The 24213-nt window shown below is 57.3% G+C and overlaps 1 protein-coding gene across 1 annotated transcript in view; it reads left to right on the top strand.

Annotated features, from left to right (window-relative positions):
* Positions 1–18249: 18249 nt before the first annotated feature.
* LOC120392135 (junction plakoglobin) overlaps positions 18250–24213 on the top strand; it is a 49978-nt gene continuing 44014 nt past the window's right edge. Inside the window, exon 1 of the mRNA XM_039516678.1 lies at positions 18250–18350. The gene's annotated coding sequence lies outside the window, so the exon portion shown is untranslated. The remainder of the gene's footprint in view (positions 18351–24213) is intronic.

The following is a 24213-nucleotide window of genomic DNA, read 5'->3' as shown; positions in this document are numbered from 1 at the left end:
TCAAATGTGTCCAGAGCAGGGGTGCTGAGAGCCACTGACCCAAACTAAACCCTGGAGATAATGGGCTCCACTTCAAGCCAGGGGGTGCAGTGGCCCCCCCGCATGGGCTCCAGTTCCCGGGTGCTCCGTGAGAGCCAGCTGAAGGCTGGTCCCAAGGCAGCTCTGGGCGCTTGGCCCCTCTGATCTCCAGGCCCCGCCCCGGCGCAGGCTGGGCACAGGCAGGCCCAGCGGCTCTTTGCCACCCTCTTGGGGGATGAGCCACGGCGTGGGGGAGGGGAGGTGGCCCCTCCCAGACTCACAAACATCTGACTCACCTGTGCCTGGGCGGAGGCTATAACCAGTGTGGCCTGTTCCCTGCCCCACCCGCTGTGCGTGGCCCCTCCCCTGCCCGGGGCTCTGCAGTGGCCTGGGAGACGTGGGCTGGTCGGTCGGTGGTGGGAGCCAAGGGCCCAGCCTCGGGAGCAGGGCCAGCGCTGGCCTCTGGTTTGGGTGCTTGGTTTTCAACGGGCCAAGGGGAAATGTGGTAACTTGGCCGTCGCTGGGAGAGCGCTGAGCCCCACCCTGCCCCAGCCTGCCCCGCTGCAGCTCTGGGGACCCTTCCCCTTCCCCTCAGGAGTGAGCAGCCGGGTCCCTATGCTTCAGCCTGATACTGGGGGCTCAAACCTGCATGGACGTGTTCCCCTTCCTGGATGCGATCTCTGCCGGCCGCACTCCCCGTGAGTCCCAGTGTCTGCTGCCTCCCCTGGCCCTGTGTCCGGGGGCGGGGAGCAGTTACCAGCCCCCCCTGCCCATCTGGGAGGTGGAACCCACTGTGCTCAAGATATTTTCTGCTCTCCAGGGCCCATGGGGCAGACTGGGGGACAGGGGCTGCCAATTCTCTGCTCCCCAGCAGCCTCGAGGCTGCTCTATCTATGCTAGGGGAGGGGGCAGGGCCCTGCCTATCCCCAGAACATGGGGAGCATACGGGTGGCCACCACATCACTAGCCTGGCCAGGGGAGCTGGCTCAGAGGCAGGGCTGGGGATGAGGCAGGGCCAGGAGACGTGGTCAGGGGCTGGCCCTCATCGTTACTCGCAGCACCCCACGTTAGGGCGCAGGGAGCTGCTGCAATGGTGGGACCGTCCGTGCCCCATACGGGGTTGGGGGCGAGTGCTAGCAGCAGGACAGGAGTGGGAGCTCCCTGTGCCGCGGTGTCAGCGGCTTGGGGCCAGGGCGGTGCACGTTGCTTTGCTGTAACCGTGAATGATGGAGGCAAGCTGGTGCCTGTGCTGGGTGCTGCGCTCCCAGGGCGGGCAGTGGGACGCCGTTCCCCAGCACTGGCTCCGGGAGCCAGCCACGCACTTGCTCCTCCCTGCTGAGCTGGCGTTTTCGCTCCCCTTGGACGCTGGCTCCGAGGAGCGAAACCGAGAGGCTGAATCATAGCGTGTCCCCTGGGGGGGTGCCAGGGCCCACCCCACCCTGCCCTGCCTTGCCCTGCCCTGCTGGGATGAGCGCCGCATTCCCCTTGCCTTCTCCCAGCTCCTCAGCCCAACCCCGGGACAATCCCGGAGCTGCAGAGGGGTGTAAAGCACAAAGCCCCAGCAGAACCGGGGGTGAGGAACGGATCTGCCGTGGGGTGGGGGTGGGAGCTCACCTGCCCCAGGTCGCTCTGCTGGGGACTCTAAGTGGCTGAACCAGGATGAAATGGGGAGATTGGGGGGAGGGGGGTCCTGCTAGCCTGGAACTCCCCTGGGTTTTTATTACAACCCCCAAACGTTCACCTGGCTGCCGAGCACCAGCACTTTACGGGGGAGCTGAGGCTGAGTAAGACAGAGCCTGTGGGGAGGCCCTGGGGTTTGGGGGGGTGATGCTGGGGGTGGGGATTAGTCAGAGTTAAGGGTTTGTTTTTTTTACCATTTTTGGCCAAGTTTTGTTTTGACCTTTGCTGGGGGCTCTTCAAATGCAAAACTTGGTTGCGGGGGGCAGCTCCCAGGCATTGTGACCCCCAGGAGAGAGGTTCCCGCAAGCCCCTGTGAAGAGAAACCTCTGAGGTTCTCCCAGCTCCATGGAGACCCAGCTCCCTGCTTGTCCCACTGGGCCAGGTGCTGCACAGAACCAAACAGAGACATGGTCCCTGCCCTGAAGAGCTTCCAGGCTCTGAGCAAGGGTGACCCACGGGGAGGGAGGGGCCCGCGGCCGCATTTCTCAGCGATGGCTCATTGGAACCCCAGGGAGGGGCGCTCGGCTCCGTGCTGTGATGTCCTCTAGGAAAACCCACAGGTTCCCTGGGAATGGCCGGCTTCCTGAATGTAAGCTGGAGGTTCATGGTGTGTGGCCAGTGCGTGGTTGCTGGCAGAGTGGCCCTGGCATGCCAAGGCCTCAGTTTACCTTCCAGAGCAAGCACAGCAGCAGGGCAGGTTTCCCTCCCCGGGGTGCCTCGGCCCTGTGCTGCAGTGACCGTGTCTGGGAGCACAGGGGCAGGTCGGTCGCCATGGCCCATGCAGTGCTTGGCCTCTCTGCTGACCGGGACGTAATTGTCCACTGGGGACCGGACTGAGCCACAAAGCCCCCAGGGGGACGTGTCCCCCTCCGCTGGTCTCTGGCAGCCCTGCTCACTCAGGTGTGGGTGGGGAGTCAAGCTCCCAAAAGGGGTCGCACCTTCATCTTCGATCATCAACCCCCTTTCCAGAGAGGGAACCTGAGGCCTGGAGCAGGGCGGGGACTGGCCCAGCGCCCTGGTGTGTGCCAGCTGCAGAGCTAGCCTAGACCCAGCATGGTTCATGTTCACCTGGTGGGCACTGCGGTTTGTGTGGCACCTAATGGGTTAATTCGGCTGCTGTCTCTCCTGACCTTGACCAGCCAAGGACTATGAATTAGGTGGGTAGCCTGTCCTCTGCGCTGGTCCTGTCCCAGCCCTGTGCCCCGGAGACCCACCCGCGGGCTGCAGGCCGTTCCGGACGGTGCTTGTTTGCACATTTTCCGCCGCTCTGCGCGGACGGCGCTAACGGCACCTCCACCGTGCAGGGACCCGTGCGGGCTGCAGTGGCAGAGGGGTCAGAAGCCACACAGGGGCCGAGCTCTGTGCTGGTTAATTACGGCACGAGGCAGGCTTTGGAGTCCGAAGGCCGAGCTGGCGTCTGGGAGATGAAAGGGGAGAGCGCTCGTCTCCGGCTCCTTTCTTCCTCGCACTGAAAGGATTCACACTGGGCCTTGGCTCCCAGCGGGGCCATGAAATCCTGTTCTTGCAGGGGCATTTGAAGATCTGTCACTCGCTTCCAGACGGGAAATGCATTCTAATTGAGTCAGTGAACCCTGCTGCTCGGCTCAGCCGAGTCTGGAGGCTTGGGGGCACGGTGGGCTTTTATCTGGGTTATTCCTCAGGCTGATGAACACATCAAGGGCCCTGGCACTCCAGTGAGCCCCTTGTTCCATCTGTAGGCTGGGCCCTGCGCTGGGACCGGGGACGTGGAGAGAAAGCAAATAAAACAGACAAGAGGCGAGAGAGGCAGAACATCCAGATGTGTGGGCAGTGGGGGCGCACAGGGAGAACATGCAGATGTGCGGGCAGTGGGGGCGCACAGGGAGAGCATCCAGATGTGCAAGCAGTGGGGGTGTACAGGGAGAATATGCAGATGTGTGGGCAGTGGGGCGCACAGGGAGAGCATGCAGATGTGCGGGCAGTGGGACGCACAGGGAGAGCACACAGATGTGCGGGCAGTGGGGGTGTACAGGGAGAGCATGCAGATGTGCGGGCAGTGGGACGCACAGGGAGAACACGCAGATGTGCGGGCAGTGGGGGCGCACAGGGAGAGCATCCAGATGTGCGGGCAGTGGGGGTGTACAGGGAGAGCATCCAGATGTACAGGCAGTGGGGGCGCACAGGGAGAGCATCCAGATGTGCAGGCAGTGGAGACGCCCAGGGAGAGCGCACAGATGTGCGGGCAGTGGGGGCACACACACAGGGAGAGCATCCAGATGTGCGGGCAGTGGGGGCGCACACACAGGGAGAGCATGCAGATGTGGGGGTGCACAGGGAGAGCATGCAGATGTGCGGGCAGTGAGGGCGCACACACAGGGAGAGCATCCAGATGTGCGGGCAGTGGGGGGCGCACAGGGAGAGCATGCAGATGTGGTGTAGGAGCATGCAGCCGGGCAAGTTGGAAGCTTTTCATTGCAGGCTGCTTTCGAAGGCAGATGAGGGCTGGTTTCCCTCCTGTCACCTGGATTTCTGCAGGGCACAAAAGCCCTGGGATGAGGCAGTGGATTCGTGAGTGTTCTCCTGCGCTGTCCTTTGAGGTGCCCAGTGGCTCTCTCTCGTCCTCAGCCCTGGGCAGAGGCAGGTGCAGGGCACGTGAGCACCATGCCCAACCCGAACTCCGCGGGTGGGCCGAGCTGGTGGCTGGGACCCCGATTTGCCCTGTGGCCGGCGAGCCCCTTGCTAGCCCTAACGTGAACCTTGCAGAGTGTGGGGCTGCTGCCTGGTAGGAAACCGTAGCCCTGGGTGTATCTCCAGCCCCTTGTGCCTGAGGGTCCTGGGGCGCTGGGCAGCCATGCACGGGTGCTTTAGGGAGCGTGGGAAGGACAGGCCTGGAGAAGTGAAGTGACACCAGGCAGAGGGTGGTGGGTGGGTGGCCCAGTGGTTTGGGGTCTCAGCTGGGACTCAGGAGACCTGGCTCCAGTCCCTGCTCTGTACAGACGCCGTGTGCCCCTGGGTATGTCACATAGCCTCCCAGGGGGGCCAGCAGCGCCGGCTGCCTCGCAGGGGGAATTGTGAGGAACTCGGCTGGCTCAGGATAGGTGGGGCCCTGGCTCCCAGGCTTTTCCTCTAGCCTGGGCTCTTTAAAGCCAGCCCACACCAAGGCCTGGCTTTGCATGGCCGGTTGCTCTGGTTTAACCTCACCCGCTGCTCGCTCGGCGGAGCTCAGGCCCTGTGCACGCAGCACAGACGAGAGAAATCTCTGACTCTCCCCCGGCTGCAACGGAGCCGCTTCTGGGACGAGCCAGATTCCAGCAGTGGGTATTTCCTAGCTGTGCTCCAGCCCCTTGGAGATCTCTGGGGCTGGAGACTCTGGGGATACGTCCACGCTGCAGAAACCCCCTGGCTCGACCGACTCAGACTTGTGCTACGGTGCTACAAACAGCTGTGCAGCCGGCCCTGCTCGGGTCTGACTGGGGGGTCCGGGAGCCCTGAGGGTGCGGGAAGGGGAGAGCAGAGCGAACACACGACAGCGTCTGTGTTACAGGCCCCCCTCCGAGGGCTGGTTCAGCCCCCAGCTGAGAGCCTGGCTCTGCAGCCCAAGCTCCAGCAACTCTTAGGAGAGGCCTTGGTGCCCACCCAGCTGGAGCCGTCCCATCAGCGCTGGCGTCTGGCCCACGCTCTCGGGGCGTCATCCAGGCGTGGCCTTGCCTAGAAACCTCGGTCCCTTTCCAGGCCAGGTCCGGCAGCTCTTCAGTGGGGCAGAGGGCAGGGCAGTGTCGCCCCCCGGCCCCCGCCCATGACACCAGCCTCTCACTGAGTCACAGACGCAGCACCTGGACCCTGCTCCCCTCACTCTGGAAATGCAGGTGGCTCAGCCGGGGGCAGGGGGGGCTCCCACACCCAGCTCTGGGCCAGCAGCTGCCGGCAACCTCCCCTGTGTGTGTCTGGGGGAGGGGGGAGGCTATGGGAGTCTCTGTGTGGATCAAATACCAGGATAATGGGAAGGGCTGAGTGAGATTCCTCTCCCTGGCCTGAGCACTATCCCCCCCCAGCCCAGCCATGGGCTCCTGCTGACACCCCTCAATCCCGCCCCACGGCTCTGCCAGCACCTCCCAGCCCCGCTGCTGCCCCACCCTGGGCTCCCCACCCACAGCTCTGCTGTGACCCCTCGGGTCCAACCTGCAGCCCCCCCGTCGTGCTGTGGGGCCCAGCTCCACCACTCCCTGGCCAGGCTTGTGGGGAAGCAGGTGGGAATTGCTGCCCGACAGCAGCTCCTGCCACCTGGTGCATTTTCCTCTCAAGTAACAGTCCCCAGAGCCCCTTGTGAGGCTGGGGCAGGCTCTCCCCGGAGCCCCCCTGCGCGGCTGGGGCAGGCTCTCCCCGGAGCCCCCCTGTGCGGCTGGGGCAGGCTCTCCCCGGAGCCCCCTGCACAGCTGGGGCAGGCTCTCCCCGGAGCACCCCTGTGGGGCTGAGGCAGGCTCTCCCCGGAGCCCCCTGTGTGGCTGGGGCAGGCTCTCCCCGGAGCCCCCTGCACGGCTGGGGCAGGCTCTCCCCGGAGCCCCCCGTGCGGCTGGGGCAAGGTGTCCCCGGAGCCCCCCTGCGCGGCTGGGGCAGGCTCTCCCCGGAGCCCCCCTGCGCGGCTGGGGCAGGCTCTCCCCGGAGCCCCTGTGTGGCTGGGGCAGGCTGCTCCCGGAGCCCCCCGTGCGGCTGGGGCAAGGTGTCCCCGGAGCCCCCCTGCGCGGCTGGGGCAGGCTCTCCCCGGAGCCCCCCTGTGCGGCTGGGGCAGGCTCTCCCCGGAGCCCCCTGTGTGGCTGGGGCAGGCTCTCCCCGGAGCCCCCCTGCACGGCTGGGGCAGGCTGCTCCCGGAGCCCCCCGTGCGGCTGGGGCAGGCTCTCCCCGGAGCCCCCTGTGCGGCTGGGGCAGGCTGCTCCCGGAGCCCCCCGTGCGGCTGGGGCAGGCTCTCCCCAGAGCCCCCTGTGCGGCTGGGGCAGGCTCTCCCCGGAGCCCCCCTGCGCGGCTGGGGCAGGCTCTCCCCGGAGCCCCCCTGCGCGGCTGGGGCAGGCTCTCCCTGGAGCCGCCCGCCCAGGAGCTGCGCCCTCTCCCCAGGAAGGGAAGAGCTGGGACCTGGCAGCACAAGGGGCTGGTCCTGAAGCCCCCGTGTCCCTTTGTCCCGGTGCTCTGGGCTGAGCTGTTTGGCTCTCAGGCTGCCACGGGGCCTGGGCTAAAAGTGGCCCCACAGCCCAGCCCAGCCTGGCTCCCCTCAGGGCGAGGGGAGGCTGAGACCTGCTCAGAGCAGCTCCTACCACCTGTGCAATGATCTACACTTGCGTTTGCAAAGGGCCCTGCCCCCTTCCCCTTCCCCATACCCAGGGCTCGGCAGGGGCTGCAGTCCTGCTTGTGTGGTCGGTGCCTCTGCAGCCTGATCCCTGGTCCAGAGCTGTGGGGCCGGAGTGGCTCCCTCTGGGATCTGGTGTGACCCTGAGCAGTGGAAAGAGCAGCTCGGAGCTCCGGCCTCTGCCCCGAATTGCAGGCGGCCAGACCCAGACGCCTGCACGAAGAGCTGAGCGGGGACTTTGCAGCGGCTTCACCAGGTGGGTCTGTGGGGAGGCTAACAGGAGCTGGGCTCATCTGATCCCCCTGGGACCTGCCCCTGCGTCAGCCTCCCCTGTGCCCCATTTGTCCGGCTTCCTGAGTCTGATACACACAGGCAGTGACTCCTCTCCAGGCTCAGCACCGCGCTTTCCCGTGGGGGGTGAGTGCCCCCGGCTGAGCTGGAGGCCTCAGGGGACTGGGTGGAGGGGTCCAGCCCTGAACAGGTGCTGGCCATGCCGGGCTCTGTCCTGGTGCCTCACCCATCCCAGCACAGAAGCTGCTGCAGGGAAGGATAAAGCTGGGATCTCTGAGCCAGCTGGGATTGTTATTTGTCTGCCCAGGGACCTGCTGCTCTGCCCACAGTTGCTGGATGTTGGTCCCTGCTCTCGTGCCATCCTCTGGCTTTGATTTACCCAGGAGACCCACCCCTCCACTCCAGCCCTTCTCCCTGCAGGGCCTCAGAGAAACGGGACTTGCCTCCTCCCTCCTCACGCACCCGCTCCCAGGGCCCTTGGCCATGCTGCAGCCCAAGCTCTGGCCTCTTTGCAATGAGGGGTGCTAATAACCCCCTCTCCTCAGCCGCTTTCACACTGGGATCCCAGGTGCTGCAGGGACACTTATGCAGGAATCTCTCGAGCCCCCTGCAGAGGGGGAAACTGAGGCACGAGGCAGGATGGGATTTGGTCATGCCAGGCACAGATGGGAATGGGACCCAGGAGTTCCGGTCCAGCTGCCTGTGCAGGTGTGTTTCAGGGGCATGAGGTAAAAGGTGAGGTGCCCCCCCCCCCGACGAAGGTTCGGGCTGAGATAAGCAGGGCCTGTATCTCCTGCCCCTGGCTCTGGGACAGCCACCACCAGAGCGCAGGTTCCTACGAGCCCCATGAGTCATGAGGCCAAACCTCTCCTGATGCTTCCCATGCACGGCCTGACGCTGCAGGCCCCACGCCGGGTCTGTGACGCTCCTGCACCCCGTGCCCGGACAGACACAGCCCCTGGAGTTCCTGCTGCCGCCAGGCCCGGGGCAGGGTGTCTGGCTTGCGGTTCCTCTCGAATTCCAGAGGGGTCTGTGGCGCTGCCCTGCAGTCCTAGCGCGGCGTGGTGCATTCTCCAGCCCTGCACACAGAGCTCCTTGTGTCTTGAAGCCATCTGGAGCCTTGGGGACCCTGGCTCCGTGCCACAGCCTACGCAGCGAAAGGGACGGAAAGTCTCTTCCTGGGCTGGAGCCTGGAATGTCTGAAAGAGGCAGACGGGAGAGGGGATTGCGGGCTGGCGGAGTCGGGCAAGCACCAGCTGGATACGGGTGGGTGGGGTGGCGGTTGCGGAGGGATCCAGGGGCAGGATGGCAGGGAGGGGGCAGCCCTGCTGGCTGAAGTGTGTGTGCAGCAGCATTTTGCCATGCAGAGCCCAGCAGGTGCCGTGTGCGTGGTGGGAACGTGGCTCTGGGGCCCAGAGTGGGTTCAGCCTAGACAGCAGCGGTACCAGCTCCCCCCCTCTGCCCTTTGATCCGGGCTAGAGAGACGTCCCCGGGTGACCCTGCCTCGGTGCCACGGGCTGATGCTCGGACTCCTGGGGTGGTGCCAGGCCGTCACGGGGCAGGAGGGATTGTCTTCCCCTCCACCGCCCATATGGGCCAGGAGCGGGGACCCTGTGTCCCAGCCCCAGCTTTTCTGCCATGGCTGCCAGCCCTGCTGTGCCAGCCTTGCCGTGCCAGCCTGGAAGCCAATCAATGCAAACAGTGTAAATAATGCAGGAGGCAGACGGTAGGTTCAGTCAGCTTGGGCTACAACAGGGCTGCAATTGGAGCTTGAATTGGTGCTTAGTCGATTTATGGGCCGTTTGAGGGAGAAAACTTGGAACCGGGAAGGCTTCAGCCCCTGCAGCTTCTGGTGTGACAGGTCCTCCCTCTTCCATCCCTGTGTCCCCCCCCCCCCCCCAGCCCCTCCACACGCAGCACAAGTGATTCTGCAAACTCTGTTCCTCCCATAGCACCACGTGCAAGGAGCCCTCAGGCTCAGGGCCAGCTGGTTCTGTGCAAACTCGGAGCTGTGCTATATCCAGCCTGCGAGCTGCATGCAAAGTGCCTTCCTGCCTCCAGTAGCTGGGGGCCATTGGCAGAGCTGGGGGGAGCCCAGGACTGGGCTAGCAAGGGCAGTGGGGTGGGATTGGGGGGCTCTGGCAGAGCTGTAATTAATACTTTCTCTTGCTATATAATTTTAGTCAGAAACTCCTCCCCTCCCCCATCCTGGCGCCCCCGAAGTGGGGAGGCGAGTGCCTGTTCCGAGCTCCGGCCGCGCTGGACCGTCGCAGTAGGACCCGAGCCCAGGAGTTCTGGCTCCCCTGCTCTAACCCCTGCAGAAACCAGTCTGCCTTGTGCCTGTCTGGCCTGGCTCGGATGCCACCAGCCCTGGGCTCTGCTGACCATTAAGGTCACTCCCGACATGGGGGAGGGGATGTGTCAGGGTGTCTCCCAGGAGGCTGGGGGCTGGAGGAAGCAGGTGACCGTCACAGCAATAGTTGTGTCTGTAAATCCAGCCCCGCCCGTCAGGCTCGGAAGCGCAGGGGAGAAGCCCAGTGCAGGGGTGAGACCTACCAGGTTAGTGCAGCCTCCTCCTCCCTTTGCCTTTCCAATACGCGTTATTAATAAGCAATAATGCTGCAAGGACCAAGCCCGGCTCTGGCTGCAGGGCTGAGCCGTGAATTATAGATGAATTGGCCGCACACTTCACTGAAATCGACTGCACCTAATGCACTGCTGAAATATTTACAATGATTGACTCTGTGCTCCAGCAAAGGCAGGAGTTGGGGACGGTGTGCGATGCTCATGGAGCTGGCGCCCTGCTTCCCCGTCTCCTTGTGGAGCCTGTGCTGGGGCTTTTGGGGGGGTTGTCTGGCACAGGGGCGGGGCCGGAGAGTGAGGCCACATGCCCCGTGGAGCCCGCCCTTCTGCAAGGACGTGGCCAGCCTCGGGCTCCAGGGATCAGCTTGCTCCACACCCAGCCAGCAGCCACTGCGTGTGCCTGGGTGTGGCAAGAGGCCTTCAAACCACAGGCCACCTGATTCTCCTCTCACCCCGGTGTAGATCAGGAGCGATGCGCCAAAGCCAACCATTATGCTGCCCCTTGGGCCAGATTCGGATTGCCCTTACCCCAGCTTTACCCCAGTGCCATGGCATTGCCAGCAGTGCGGTTACTCCTGATTTACGGCAGCATAAGTGGGAGGGGTGTTGCGGCCCGGATCCAGCAGCTGCCTCAGGCTGCACAGTTGACATGCAGTGAAAGCTTGCAGGGGGGCGCTGACTCCAGCTGTTGAGTGTCGGGGGGGTGGGCGTATGCTCCCCCCTTGGCGTGGCTGCGGTTGGTGCCAGGCTGCTGCTGTTCCTGGGAAGCCAGGAGTGTAACCAGCAAGAGACAGGAAATGGAATTGGCCGGCCTGGTCTGTGGAGAGAAAAGCAAAGCGCAAAGGACCTGGAGTGCCTGACAGTTCTCAGCTCCCTCCTGGTGCAGCGACCCGGGGTGGCTTATTCCTGGACCGGCCGGGGTTCATGTGGAATCCAGGGATTTCTCGCTGCGCTGCACACTGGCCAGGGGCAGGCAGCGTTCCTGGCGGCTCCTCTGCTCCTGCGTTGGGGAGTGGTGGGTAGCCGTGGGCAGAGCTCCTGCTGCGGGAGAGGTGGTTGGCCCTGCCCCCTGCTCTGTCTAGGCACTTACCTGGCTTCATCACGCTCCCAACGCCCCGGGAGGCAGGGACGTGTCACCCCCATTTTACAGACGGGGAACTGAGGCCTGTCGTAAATGAAATGACTCACCCAGTGAGTCTGGCTGAGGCAGGAATTGAGCCCAGCCCTCCTAACTCCTAGTCCAGCCAGTGCCCCCACCCCCGCCCCATCGTTTGTTATTGTAGGGTTGCCACTGGACCACGATCCCAGTGTCTGCAGCTCCCCTGGGCGGTGATAGTTACACACACCCCACTCCTCCAGCCTGGTTGGGTGCTTTTCCAGCCCACTGCAACCCAGGCACCAGCTCAGGTGAATCTCGGCTGGTGCTACCTGGGTGTGGAGGTGACCACACCTCACGGCCAGGGACGTTTACACTGCAGGAAGCTTTCAGCCTAGCCTGGCTGGGGTGAATGCTCCTCTGCTCTCCACCTTGCACGGACCTGCCACTAATAATCCCAGAGCTCCTGGGCCACCCTAGAAAAACAGACCAGAGCGTGCAGCCCGGAGCTCACGGGCAACCCTACAGTAACAAGCTGGAGAGCACCAGCCAACTGGCGTGAGCAGCCCTGCCTCGCCGTGCCCGGCTCACACACGAGGGAGGAAAGCGCAGTTTAGCACAGGAACAGATTTTGGTTTCAAATGACTCGTCGTGGAATCTAAAAGCAGCAGCGGGGCCAGAACTGAGCCTGATCCCCAGGGGCCTGGTGCTCGCTCCCGTTCAGATACTCGGCATTATTGTGGGTTTCTGGCCTCCCACGGCCCTTTTTAGCCGGGCGTTTGCAGAGCCATGTCTGTAGTTAGGTGAAATAAGGTGCTTCCCCTCCCTTCCCAACTCAGGCTGCCAGGGTGGAAAGTTCCTGCCGGAGACTCACGCGGGCAGTGTCCCAGCTCCCTGCCACGCAGGTGAGAGCCCCAGCTCCTCGTGGGAGACGGCACAGCGGAGGCATTTGGGCCAGCGCAGAGGACGCCGGCAGAGCCAGAGGCTGCAATGGAAGGGCCCCAGAGCTGGCTGTGTCAACGCAGCCCTGCTCCTACCCAGGAAACTGAGGGCTCCTGCTCCCCTTTGTCACCCCCCTGCCCCAGTTCACTTTACACAGAGAGGCTGCTGACATGCAGGGCCTGGGGCTGGTGGTTAGAGGCAGATGGACTGATCCTGGCTGTGGGGGTGTCTCTCTCGCTGGGATTTGCCCTGAAGGAAGAATTCTCTGCCAGTGCGGAAGCAAAGGGTCTCTGTGTCTTGCTCGCTGAGTAGGAGAGCTGGCTTGGGGAAGCGGGGGATGGGATGGGGGCAGAAGCGGGTTTGCTATAACGTAATAGTGACCCCCCCCCCCCCCCCGGCTAATGACCAGCCAGCAGTTCTGGACCCTGGACAGTGTCCCACCAGGGCTGATGGCTGCGGTAGGGAGAGAGGTGGAGGCGAGGAACACCGTGTTGCCAGCCCCAAATATTCAAACCTCATGATTTGGCTTCTTACCAAATCACAAGATCGGCTTTAAAATGACGAGATTTAAAAAACAACAATTACTAAGTCCTGGGTCTGGGTCTTCAGCACCTGGGTCCTGAGCTGTGAGGCATCACCTCTTCCAGCTTTTGTCCCCAGATACTAGGGGGAGAGACTTCCTTAATAGGAGAAGAGAGAGAGATCAGATTCTCCCATGACTCCAGGAGATGGGGCTTTAAGCAAAGCACCAACTATTGTGGGACTTGTGATCAAATCATGTGAGTTGTCTGTGATGGGAACTGCAGGGAGGTTCTCGCTGGGAGCCATTGGGGCCCCTTCATGCTCGGAGAGCGCCCTGGCTGAGAGCAAAGGATCCTTCTGCTGTGACGGTGGAAATGGCTCCAGCTGCCCCTGGTCAGTGGAGGCCTCTTCTCTGTGAGCTGAGGTGGCCATGGCACCTCCCTAGCCCGTCCCTGTGGCTTTTAAAGCAGGGCCAGGGCGGGGCGCCTGCATCTCTCTCCCTGCCACAGGCTGCACTCAGCGGATGAGGGGCGCGGAGGTGCTGTGGCCAGACACCCTGTTGCTGTTTGTATTGGTCCAGCACCCAGCAGCCCCCGCGATGGACCCGACCCTGCTGCGTCAGGCACTGTACAAACATGAAGCCAAGACACCGTTCCTGCAGCGCAGAGCTCCCAGCCGCCGTGTGCAACGCAAGCGTCGGCTGCGCCCGTTCTGCCCTGCGCCCGCTTAGTGCTGCCGTACGGGACATCGCAAATAAAGCTGCTTCCCCCGGCCCTGGATCCCCACAGACACTCTCTCTGCTGCTGAGGGGATTGTCCTTGGGATGGGGGATGGTCCAGGGCGCTCAGGAACGGCCTCGGCCAGGCGTCCTGTCTCCTTGCCTTGCCGTGCGGGGAGAGGGGCTCTCTGAGCTGATCATTATTTCCACAGCCCTTAGATGTAGGACAGCTGCGAACCGTAGCCACAGTGCATTAGCGGCTTCAATTGAACTGTGCCGAGGGAGCCGAAGGGAAGTGCAGCTGGGCTTGTCACACGAACGGCTTTCGGAAAGCGCGGTGCATTGATATTTTTAATGGGGGTATGAACCAAGCCTGGAAGCACTGTCAGGAAATGGAGTTTTAATAATAACAACCCTTCTCCCGCTGGCTGGAAAGGGGCTGCCGAGGGACTGGCAGTGGCAGATAATTGTGTTATTCGAGTCGTGCTGAATGCAGGAGGCCAGTCTGTGCCCTAATCCCTGGGCAGGGGCTGCAGACCGGGAAACCCACCCCAGGAGCTGGCCAGCACCTGTTACGTTTGCCAGTCCGGTAATGTGGTGCCAGGGCAGCAAGGAGGGGTGGGTGGGTGAGAAGCGACAGCGCTGACAGGCCCCAGTGAGAGGGTGACGGTGTAAATGACACGGAGAGGAAGAGCCATCCCAATAACTGACCCGTCCCAGGAGGGAGGGAGTGGGGAGGCAGCTGTGCTGGAGGGCAGGGCCTGGATGTGCTGTTCACCGGTTAGTTCCCAGCTCCCATGCCCTCTTTCCGAAGCAGGGGCAGGTAAACCCCAAAGCCGGCCTGCAAAGTCCATTCCTTCTGGCTGCAGCTGGGCTATTCAAGCAACGGGCCCCTGGCTGGTGAATTTGTTATGGGTGATGAAAGGACGTGGGCCCCCTTTATTTATTCCCTCTCCCGGACACCTTTCTGATATGCAGAAACGGCCTCTTGGGTTTGGGTTTTAGTGCTCTGCTTAATTTGACTGATCCAGGTCTTTTCTGCCCCTGTTTTTCCCCAGAAGAACCTGGTCTTGTGCACAGATGGCCCAGTGGAAACCCTGAGTGCAGACTGGCAAAGCCCCATTTGTCCCGGTTAAACTTGGCTTCTAGCTTCTCTGGAGCAGCAATCACACCAGGCAGCCTGTGCATAGAGCCAGGAGGTGGAATGATCAGCAGCAGGGTGAGTGGGGTTAACAGCAACTCCCGCAGGCAGAGGACAAGGTTAATACAGACCCCCCCAAGGTGATAGTGGATGGATGAGGAGAGAGGAGGGGGGCACAGGGTGGGGTGATGAGAGAGGGGAGATTGCATCAGGCAGATCAGTGAGCTGCATCCAGGCAAGGTGTAATGAGAGATCAGAAATGGGCACTGGAGGTGATGCAGAGAAGGGTGATTTCAGTGACTGCAACGCAAAGTTGGAAGAACCCCCCTGACACTGAAATCTGGGCTTGATCCAAAGCACATTTTGTGTGTGTGTGTGTGTGTGAGACAGAGAGAGAGAGGAACATGACACTCAACCAGAGGGTGTAACAAATCAAAGGAAAATGCCTAACTGAATGGAGATGGAAAGAGATGGGAGCAGAGGTGTTTCCTTTGCCTTCTGGGTCAGTGAGCTGTTAAGCTCCCTATGGGTGGCAGCCTCCCATCAGACCACCTGCAACTTGGCTGTGATACTCCTGGCTTTCAGGAACAAGCTCTTGGTTATATCAGGACTCGAATGCATTGTCTTGCAACCATCTGTGTACAGCACCCTGGGGAATGCCCTCCTTTAGTATGTCCATGCTTTCTTCACAGTGGTGTGATGGTCCCTTTAGCCATATAGAGGGCTAGTTATGTATAATGTGTGCATATTTGTTTCCAGTGTTTGCAAGCAATGAGTAACTCGGTAATAACATTTTGCTCTATTCTGGCATCTTTCATCTGAAGCCCTCAAAGCTCTTTACAAACATGCATTAATTCTAATAATAATAATACTTAAGAAATGATAATAAACATAATACTTTGTAAAAAAAACAGGAGTACTTGTGGCACCTTAAAGACTAACAAATTTATTGTAGCATGAGCTTTCGTGAGCTAAAGCTCACTTGAATACAATAAAATGGAACACACAGAGAGGAAGATATTATATATACATACAAAGAAAGGTGGAGGTGGAAGTGGCAGCAGGCCAAGAGGAAAGAAGGAGGATGAGAGATGAGCTTACTGAGATAAGAAAAAAAAACTTAACATAGAAAATTTAGAGAAGTTATAGAGAGAGAGACAGAATTAGCATAGGAGAATGGCTCAGGTAAATTGGTGCCACCATCTTTTTTTATTTTTACAGTGTTTGGAGTTAAGGGTTGCATATTTAATCAGTTATTTGTCTCAAGTTTTTTCTTGCTTTTTTTTTTTTTTTTTTTTTTTGTTTGCATTTAGCCACTTTTTTCACTGGTTGTTGGTTGGTTAGGAGCATTCAGGTGTTGGTGCTGAATGTTGTTGGCTGGCATGTGAGTGTCTTTTTGTTGATTTGCATTATTCACATCCAGTTTCACAGGCCAAACCATTCATGTGGCATTGAGGCAAACAATGGGCACACATATCGTTATATCAAGTGCAGCAAAATCCAACATGCCATCAAAAAAAAAACAACAACAGAAGACTCTAAACTGAACTTGGAGACAATACCAAAAAAAGATACCATTAAAAAACAACTAAATAAACTTCAACAATTCACTTGATAGAACACTCAATGACACAACTGCAGGTGGCAATTTCAATACAAAACTAATGGGCCATCTTACCAATTGATCTAAAAGTTTTTTTAACCTCCCTCTCAGTAGCCTATCTCTGGGCTCTAAATTATCAAATCTAAAAAGTTTTCCTCCTCACTGCTATTCATCTCTCTTTCTATAGTTATTATCTTCTGTCTGTCTCTTCCCTTCCAAATTATCATTTCCAATTCTTTGTATTCTGTTGTCTTGCTGTTGTATTCTTGTTTGTCTGAGATAACACTGTTAGTCTGTCTTTTTGTGCTTTCATGTTCTATGTTGTACTTATCTCTACAAATTGTTCTGTGGGTTTTGCTGTGCTATACAGACTTTTTTGGCTGCTACTCTGAGTCCAAATTTGTTCATAATACTTTGTGTTTCTAAGAATGCCTTCCAGCCAAGGATCTCAAAGCACACTCCAGCAGTAAATGAATAAAGCCTGCCCTTTCCCCTGGGAGTCAGGTGAGTGCTCTCACCTGAAGAAGAAACGGTGACCTGGGGAACATTTCAGAAGTGGCTAGTGATCGCGGGTGTCCAACTTGTGACAACTCTGCCTCATTTTCAAAGGTGCTGAGTGATCACAATTCTAATGAAGTTAATTGGAGCAGCGCTCCTCTGAAAATCAGCCCCAAGCAGAGAACCCCAAACTCAGAGACCACTTTTGACTCAAGTGACTCCTGAAGGTGTCTGTGACATAGCAAGGAGCAGAACTCAGGTCCCACTCTTAACCCCCAGCCAGAGGTATCTGCTATTTTCTTGTAGTAATAAGAAATGTATCATCATCCCACCTTCTTCCCTCTCTGGCAGTTCTTAATGTGACCCGTGTCACCACTGGTTAGCTATAGAGGCTTTCAGACACACAGTATCTCGGCAAACACTTCAAAGAGGTCAAGAATCCAAGTCCCAAGATATTTCAAATTCAAGATACTTTATCGGTGTTTCAAGCCAGACAAAGGGTTATTGAAGAGTGATTGAGGTAGAAGCCTCAGGTCTGGGTCCCTGGTTGCTGTAGCAAGTATCTGGAAGCTGCTGGGGTTTATCTTCTGTCCATTTGTCAGCATCGCTGATGGTGGCAGGGTGTTAAACTGTGAGATGCTCTTCCTATCAACTCGCTCCTTTCCCTGCGGGCCAAGCACAGGTTCTCCTCATTGCTTTTTAATGGGAAGTCTTTTATCATTTCTGATCATTGGAGGAAATATCGTTTTTGTCAACTCCGGAGTAGAAAAGCGACTCTGTTTCAATTTCTCCTCTGTCAAATTGGTTGCACAGTTGTTCCTGTCTGGGTTTGCGCTGTGCTGCAGGGAATGCAAGGGAGAAACAAATGTTTTCACAGAAAGTCAGGAAAGAAATGGAGTGACACAAGGAACTTGGTGCAGGCGGGAGGAGAGGCAGAGGAGAAGGCTCTTGCATACGGATTGGGGGATTGTTTTGGGAACTTGGGGCCAGAAGGGAAACCAATGCTACATGAAGAGAAGGGAGCCAAGAAAGTCATCACCCTTGGCTGGAGCTAGTGCACTAGGGGTTGCAGAATAAAAAAGGCAGTTTTGAACTGGATCCTGCCGTGAGTGGAGTAGCCAAGGCAGGTGTTTGAGCGTGAGGTTATTGAACGTGGCGCGGCCTGTTGCGCTCAAACAGCTCAACCACGTGCAGCCACCCAGGAGGGAGCCGTGGGTGCTACCCACTGTGAGCTCCATCTCCAAGCCCTAACTGAGGCACAGCCTGTGTCTCCCCCTCGCTCGCAGGTAGGTGACCCCCGTGGTTATTAACCGGAGCGGGCCGCCCCCTGGAAGGAGACGGGGGGTGTGACGGGGGCTGGAGGGGGGCTGCTGAGGGGAGAGGGGAAAGGGGGCTCCTGTGTCTGGGGTTTGGGGGGGGCTGCTCCGGGGGAGCTGCCTGAGGGTGCACAGGGATGTTCCTAGGGGACTGAACAGGCCCCAGCTTCTAGCCTGCCCCTCCCCCTCTTCGCAGGCTCCTCCCTCACCTGCATGACCTCATCCAGGTGGGCACCTCCCCACTTGCCTTAGGGACACGCCCTCCCCAGCCTTCCGCCCCCCTGACCGCCATCCCCGACGTCCAATCGCCTCCCAGCTCCCCAGCCAATAGCCAATCCGCCTCCGGCCCGCGTGCCCGGCCCGCCCTCTGCTCGCGAGGCGGCCAATGGCGAGGCGGTCAACCGAGCCAGGTGGCGGCGGAGCCCCCGCCCCTGCCGGGGTGAGGGAAGGGCGGCCGGGCCAATGAATGGGCGGCGCTGCGCGGGCGGTGCCTGTGTCCATGGGGACCGTAGGGGAGGGGGCGGGGCTGGGCTGCGGGCTCTGCTCCGCCCGCCTTTTGTTCGCTGGGTGCGAGCGGGGCGGGCGCCAGAGCCGGGCAGCAGCGGGCGGAGCAGGGAGCGCGGCGCAGGTGAGGCTCGCGCGTGGGGGGGCTCAGGGCGGCGCCTCTCCCGGGTCAGCGCCGGTCCGGTCCGGTCCGGTCCCGTCCCCCGGGGGGCGCAGCGGCCCCTGCTCCGAGCCCCGCCCCGGCTCTCGGCGCTGCCCCTGTCCGGGCGGGCAGCCCCCAGCCCCTCGGAGGGGCCGCGCCCAGGGGGCTCCGCAGCCGCGCCCAGGCGGCTCCGGCGGGGTCTGGCACTAGCAGAGGTGGTGCAAGGGGGGGGGCCGCGGTCCGGGCAGGTGCGCACCCTCCGCGGCTGGGCCGGGCGCCTCTCGGGGGCCGCTAGCGAGCAGCCTTGTGACCCTTCCCGGGCGGGGACCCTCCCTGGCCGGAGAGTCACGTCTCCAGCGTATGGTGAATAAGCACCCCGGTCACTGGTGAGCGGAGCAGCTAATTGCTGAAGGCGGACAAGGTGGGGGACAGTCTGCAATGAGCCCCGACCGTCCCCCGGGCGGGGGCCTTGCTTCCCAGCTGGGACGCCCGGCTCGCAGGTTACGTGCAGTGGGGAGTTGTTTTTCAAGGGGGAATTGGAGCCTGATGGAATCTGGAGAATGAGGAGCCTTTTATCTGCGTAGCCCTGTGCAGTGGCTCCAGAAACCTGCCCTGTGCACGACAGCGAAAAGGCAGCCTGCCGCTTGTTCCCGACAAGTGGTGTAAACTGGAGTTGTCCTGGGTGTTCAGACTTAACTAGCTGTTTTATAATTCAGGAAATCTTGGTAAACAGGCAGCGCAGCTTGAGTTACTCTTGAATGGCAAATTACAAAAATCACTGAGCAAGATGTTCTGCAAATCCACTTCAACCGCTCCTTGAAATTAGACTTTCTTTTAAAGCTCATAATGGGGGTTTCCTGCTCTCGTGCTTGAGTCTTGCAGTGGCTGTTGATTCCCTGGGAGCAAGTTCGCAAATTGTCTCCTTGCCTGGCCTTTGGGTGCGAGTACAGTCACTGCTCCCCTGATTGTTATGGGAGGGAGGATGTGAGAGTGTTCGCTCAGCGCTCCATATGCAACATAAAATGGCAATTTCTTTCTGAGGCATGGACAACATGCACTTAAAATCATCCCTCTGTATAATTGACAGGGGTGTGGATCAACATGCAACCAGCTTTCAGGATGAAGTTGCAGTGTGGCTGCTTATAAGTGTTTGACATATTCACTTTCTGAGCTTGCTGTAACCCTGTTCATGTATTTATTATAAAATGATCACAGCATGCTTTCTTGGTTAACATGCAGCGATTCTGTGACTGATGTGTTGTTTCTTGCAAAACACAATAAATGGTGCAGGCAGGGTTTGGGCATTTGGCTCCCAACGCTTTGAGACCTTTTAAAGGAAGATTCTGTACAAGTGAACGGTGTTGACTTTTTTAAATTAAATTGCCTGATTGAAGTCCCTGCAGTCACACGGCTTGTAGTGGTAGAGACTTGATTTGCAAGCAAGTTGACACGGAGATTGCAGGTTAAAATTGTTTGCCAGGCGGTTGGCAACGTAGCCTTGGCCTATGCTTGAAAAATCTATTGGCATATCTAGGCAGGTTGAGACCTGAAAAACCACACCCCAGTGTAGCTACTGTACAAGCTATGTGGATGGAAATAGTTATGGGAGGAGGTGGTCCTCCACTGACAGCAAAACTCCTCCTTCAAGGAGGCTATGTCTACACTGCGGGGCTATGCCGCCATAGCTATGCTGGTCTAGTCTCCTTGGTGTGCACGCACCCTCGGTGTCCCGTGTTGGTTTTCAGAGCGCATGCCTGCTTGTTGTCTGCAGCATGGTGATTGCACAGCCTTTGTCACACCCTTCAAAGCTGAGTTTGGGCCCTTATTAATAGCTTCCTACCAAATTCGCTGTCCATTTTGGTGAATTTCACAGTCAGTTTTAAAATCTGTGGTTTCAGAGAGTTAAATTTTACATTTCATGGTGTTGTCACAAAGCATGGCTATGTTTTAAAAAAATATAAACATGTAAAGCCCTTAAGGCAGCGTTTCTCAAACTGGGGGTCCCAACCCAAAAGGAGGTCACAAGGCTATTATGGGAGCGGGGTTGCAATATTGTCACCCTTACTTCTGTGCTGCCTTCAGAGCTGGGTGGCCAGACAATGACAACTTCTGGCCGGGAGCCCAGTTCTGAAGGCAGCACTGCTGCCAGCAGCAGCAGCACAGAGGTAAAGGTAGAAATACAGTAACCCCCCTCCCTCCCCAATAGCCAGGTTTCACAGGGGAGACCAGATTTCATGGTCTGTGACACATTTTTCACAGCTGTGAATTTGGTAGGGCCCTATTTATAAGAGCTTGAGCCTGTTCGTTACACTCTGCAGCATGTTGAGGTAAAGTAACTTTAGAGTCCGAAATCTTGTGTGTTCTCATCTTATTGCCGGGAACTGTCCTTAAGTGAGAGGGAGTTAGTAGTTGATTATGGAAGTATGCAGGACTTTGAGTGTGAGGATAAAGAGTGAAGGAATACACCCAAACCTCATATCTGAGTTGAAGGTAAAAATGGAGGATGCCAGTCTGCAAAAGGAAGGAATCCATGATGCATGTTCAGTCCCCCATGCTTTGGGGGAACCCTGGCACTGGTAGAGGAGAGGGTGTTCTAATTGCATTAGCTAAATGATTAGCTTAATTAATTAGGTTTGCAGTAAAGATGAAAGGACAGTGCCAAAGTGTTGCTGGGAATTGCCTGGGGGGAAAAAAGCTCTTGTATAAGGAACCTGAAAAGAGAATCTCAGTAGAAAATTGCTGCCATAAAATCAGTGTGAACATGTATGTGTAAACGCCCTAATGTACTTTGCTCTCAGCAGGGAGGGTGCATATTTAACTATATGGTAAATACAGTGAGAGCTGCGTGAAGGGGAGTCCCCGCAGCGTGCTTGGTGCTGTCCATAACAACAGAATATAGACCTGATTGTGCATTGTAAAAGTCTGAGGCCTTGTCTGCTCTTGAAATGCTTCAGTTGTGCTGCTATAGTTCCTCAGTGTGAGGACTCACAGGAGGGGTTCTCCCATCCATGTAGTTAATCCACCTGTGGGGGTGGTGGGCTAGGTTGTTGTCTACATGAGGGGTTAGGCTGGTTTACCTGCATTTTTCAGGGCTGTGGATTTTTCACACCACACCTGGCCTCAGACTGTTCTATTGATGTGAAGTAACTGAACGCAAAGCATTGTGTCTCTGTACTTTCGATCCTGGGCTGATGTACACCCCAGTGCGGAAAACTGACCCGAGTATCAGGCATGGAAAAAGTGGTGACTGGTGGGAATCTTGAAGTAGGTGTGATGCTGTACCATTGATTTAAACCCTCTATTCTCGGAGAATGTTGTAGCAAAGCCTGCTTAGAACCGAACTGCAGAAAATACAAGACGCATGTGAAAGATGAGCCTTCTTGTGCTTGTGGTTTTCTTGGGTAGAAATTAAAAGTTTAGGAAGAGCAAAAGAAATAAAAACATCTTTTCACAATAATACCAAATGCTCTGAAATCGGCCAGTGTCCCAGTGTTCTGCAGAGTATTTAAGATGCCCTTTTCTTCCAGGTCAATAAATATGCTCAGTATGAAGCCTGGCAATGCTGAAAATGTGCTGTTTATTTCCAGGATCTCAGTGTCCATGTTCTGAATTCTCAGGGAGGGCGGTGTTCACCTGAGGTGTATCCCCAGCAGGCAGAACAGCATATTCCTTCACCGGGTGGAGGACAGGACTGTGAGTTTTGAAAGAGGAGAGGAGGCACTTGAGTGTGTTCAGTTGCTGGGGCTGTGTCTTGGGAACCTTCTGAAATGAGTCATGCTGATCCCTGCCTGAAGGGAAACAAAGTGCCCCCTTGTGTGTTAGCTCCATGGGTCTCTAAAAATATGTTGGGGGTGACGTCAGTGAGCACTCTGAGCTCGCGGGTCAGGTGTTAGTGCATTCAGGGCGACTTTCAAGTCGAGCATTAACAACTCTGGCTGTGCCAGTCCCAGTTACAAAGCAAAGAATGTCAGTTTGAAACGTGAAGTAGCAGGTTGTGTGTCTTGCCCACGCTGCACCTGCTTGTGCGCCTGATTAAAGTAGACATGTTCTTGCAGGGAACTAGTGAGCTCCAGAGGGCAGGGTAGTGACTCCTGGGTTCTGTTCAGTTCTAATATAGACTCTCTATGTGACCTTGGGTGAGTCACTCCATGCATCTGATGAAGTGGGCTCTAGCCCACGAAAGCTTATGCCAAAATAAATTTGTTAGTCTCTAAGGTGCCACAAGGACTCCTCATTGTTTTTTTTTCTTCCCCTGTGTCTGTTACCCCATCTGCAAAATGGGGATACTGATGCTCAGCCGCCTTTTCTGGAGCACTGTAAGAGCTTCATCAAACCACTGTGTCTTATCCCCAGGCGCACCAGTACTGGGGCCGGCGAGGTTTAAGAAGGGCAGAGGGACTAAGGAGATGTTAGGGCCATGATCCTACTCACGTGTTCTGTACTTGAATCCCCTTGAAAGTCCCACAAGCAAGCACTTGTTTGCAAACTGGAGTTCCCCCGACACCCTGTAGTAGCTACAGAGGCCTGCAAGCCCTTGAGTTCCTATGGTGTGTGCCCCCAGCAGTAGCAGGCTCTCCGGGCAATGCGTGACCCTTTCCTATTCAAATACTTGGACCTGTAGCAAGTCAGATCTGACCCTCATTTCTCCTGCCTTTCTAACCACAAAACAAAGGTTCTCTCCTGCCAGCCGCTGTAGCGGGTGGATCTCTGCACCTAGACGGCTTTGTGCCGTGTATTGACTTTTCCATCCCCTGCCAACACAGGATCCCTTCCACATGCAGTTGAATGAAGCTGTTCAGTGTTTCTCTGCACCATCTTTCTCTGAAATCCTTCCCTTCCTAGGGGCACTGCCTCTGGAGAGGCATGGGTGCTAAAGCTGAAGTCGTTTTGTCCATGTGCACGTGACATAAGCTCTTCTTGAAACAAAACCTTTGCTTAAGCTATGAAGACTCCACAGTGCTGCTACTTGTAGCTAATTCCTGCATTGCAGTGTTAAGAGCAGGTTGTAGATCCAGCAAACCCACTACTGCACCTTGGCACAACTGGCACCCTGCTTCTCTGGTATTTGTGCTACTAGTTCACCTAGAGTAGTGAACCCACAGCACGCACGGTCCTTCCACTGGCTAGTGAAAGCCCCACATCCCAGCTTGGAGGTGAAGTTCAGAACCCAGCAATGATGCTGTTTGGTTCTTTTACCATTGGAGATGGTAGCTCTGAGGGCGTAAAATGGCCAAGTTATAGTCTGACTCTGCTGTAATGAACCAAAAAAAGAAGTCTGTCTCCAGCAGTCCTGCTGTCCAGTCTTTATTTCTTGATGAAATACTGGAGTGAAGAAGTGCTAACACCAAGTAGTCATCTGGGCACTGTCACTTACCCTTGGGATTGGAGAATCTCTAGCTCTCTGTTCCCATGTGTTTTAAGAGATGTGAGAATTTCCAGGGGGATTTAAAAGCAACAATCTTCTCCTCCTCAGTGATTGGATGGAGCCTCTGCTTTCCAGCTGTGTTCCTAAATGGGGTTGGCACGCTGTGGGGGTCCCTGCTGTTTGTAGTAGAGGCAGAAGACTCCAACAGATCCGTTCATTCTCCGATAATGAATTTGGAGAGGTTTAAAGGTCCATTTTCATGTCCTTTGTTAATGTTTGTTGAAGTAGGCTATAAAAGTACAGAATACCCAATTAAACTGTCTTTGTACATCCTAAATCTGTAACTATTCATCAGCTTGGAAGGGTTCCATAAAATGTCATGGAAATACCCATTGTACTGCAAATTTGGTTTAAGTGGGTTTGGCCATTATAGGAATGCAAAAACTTGTTGTTTTAAAATGGCTTTTTTTGTGCTTTGCA

Source organism: Mauremys reevesii, linkage group 27 (assembly GCF_016161935.1).
Source record: "Mauremys reevesii isolate NIE-2019 linkage group 27, ASM1616193v1, whole genome shotgun sequence".
Taxonomy (NCBI): Eukaryota; Metazoa; Chordata; order Testudines; family Geoemydidae; genus Mauremys; species Mauremys reevesii.
Note: the sequence above shows the minus strand (reverse complement) of the source record. Positions and strands in the feature narration are given on the sequence as shown.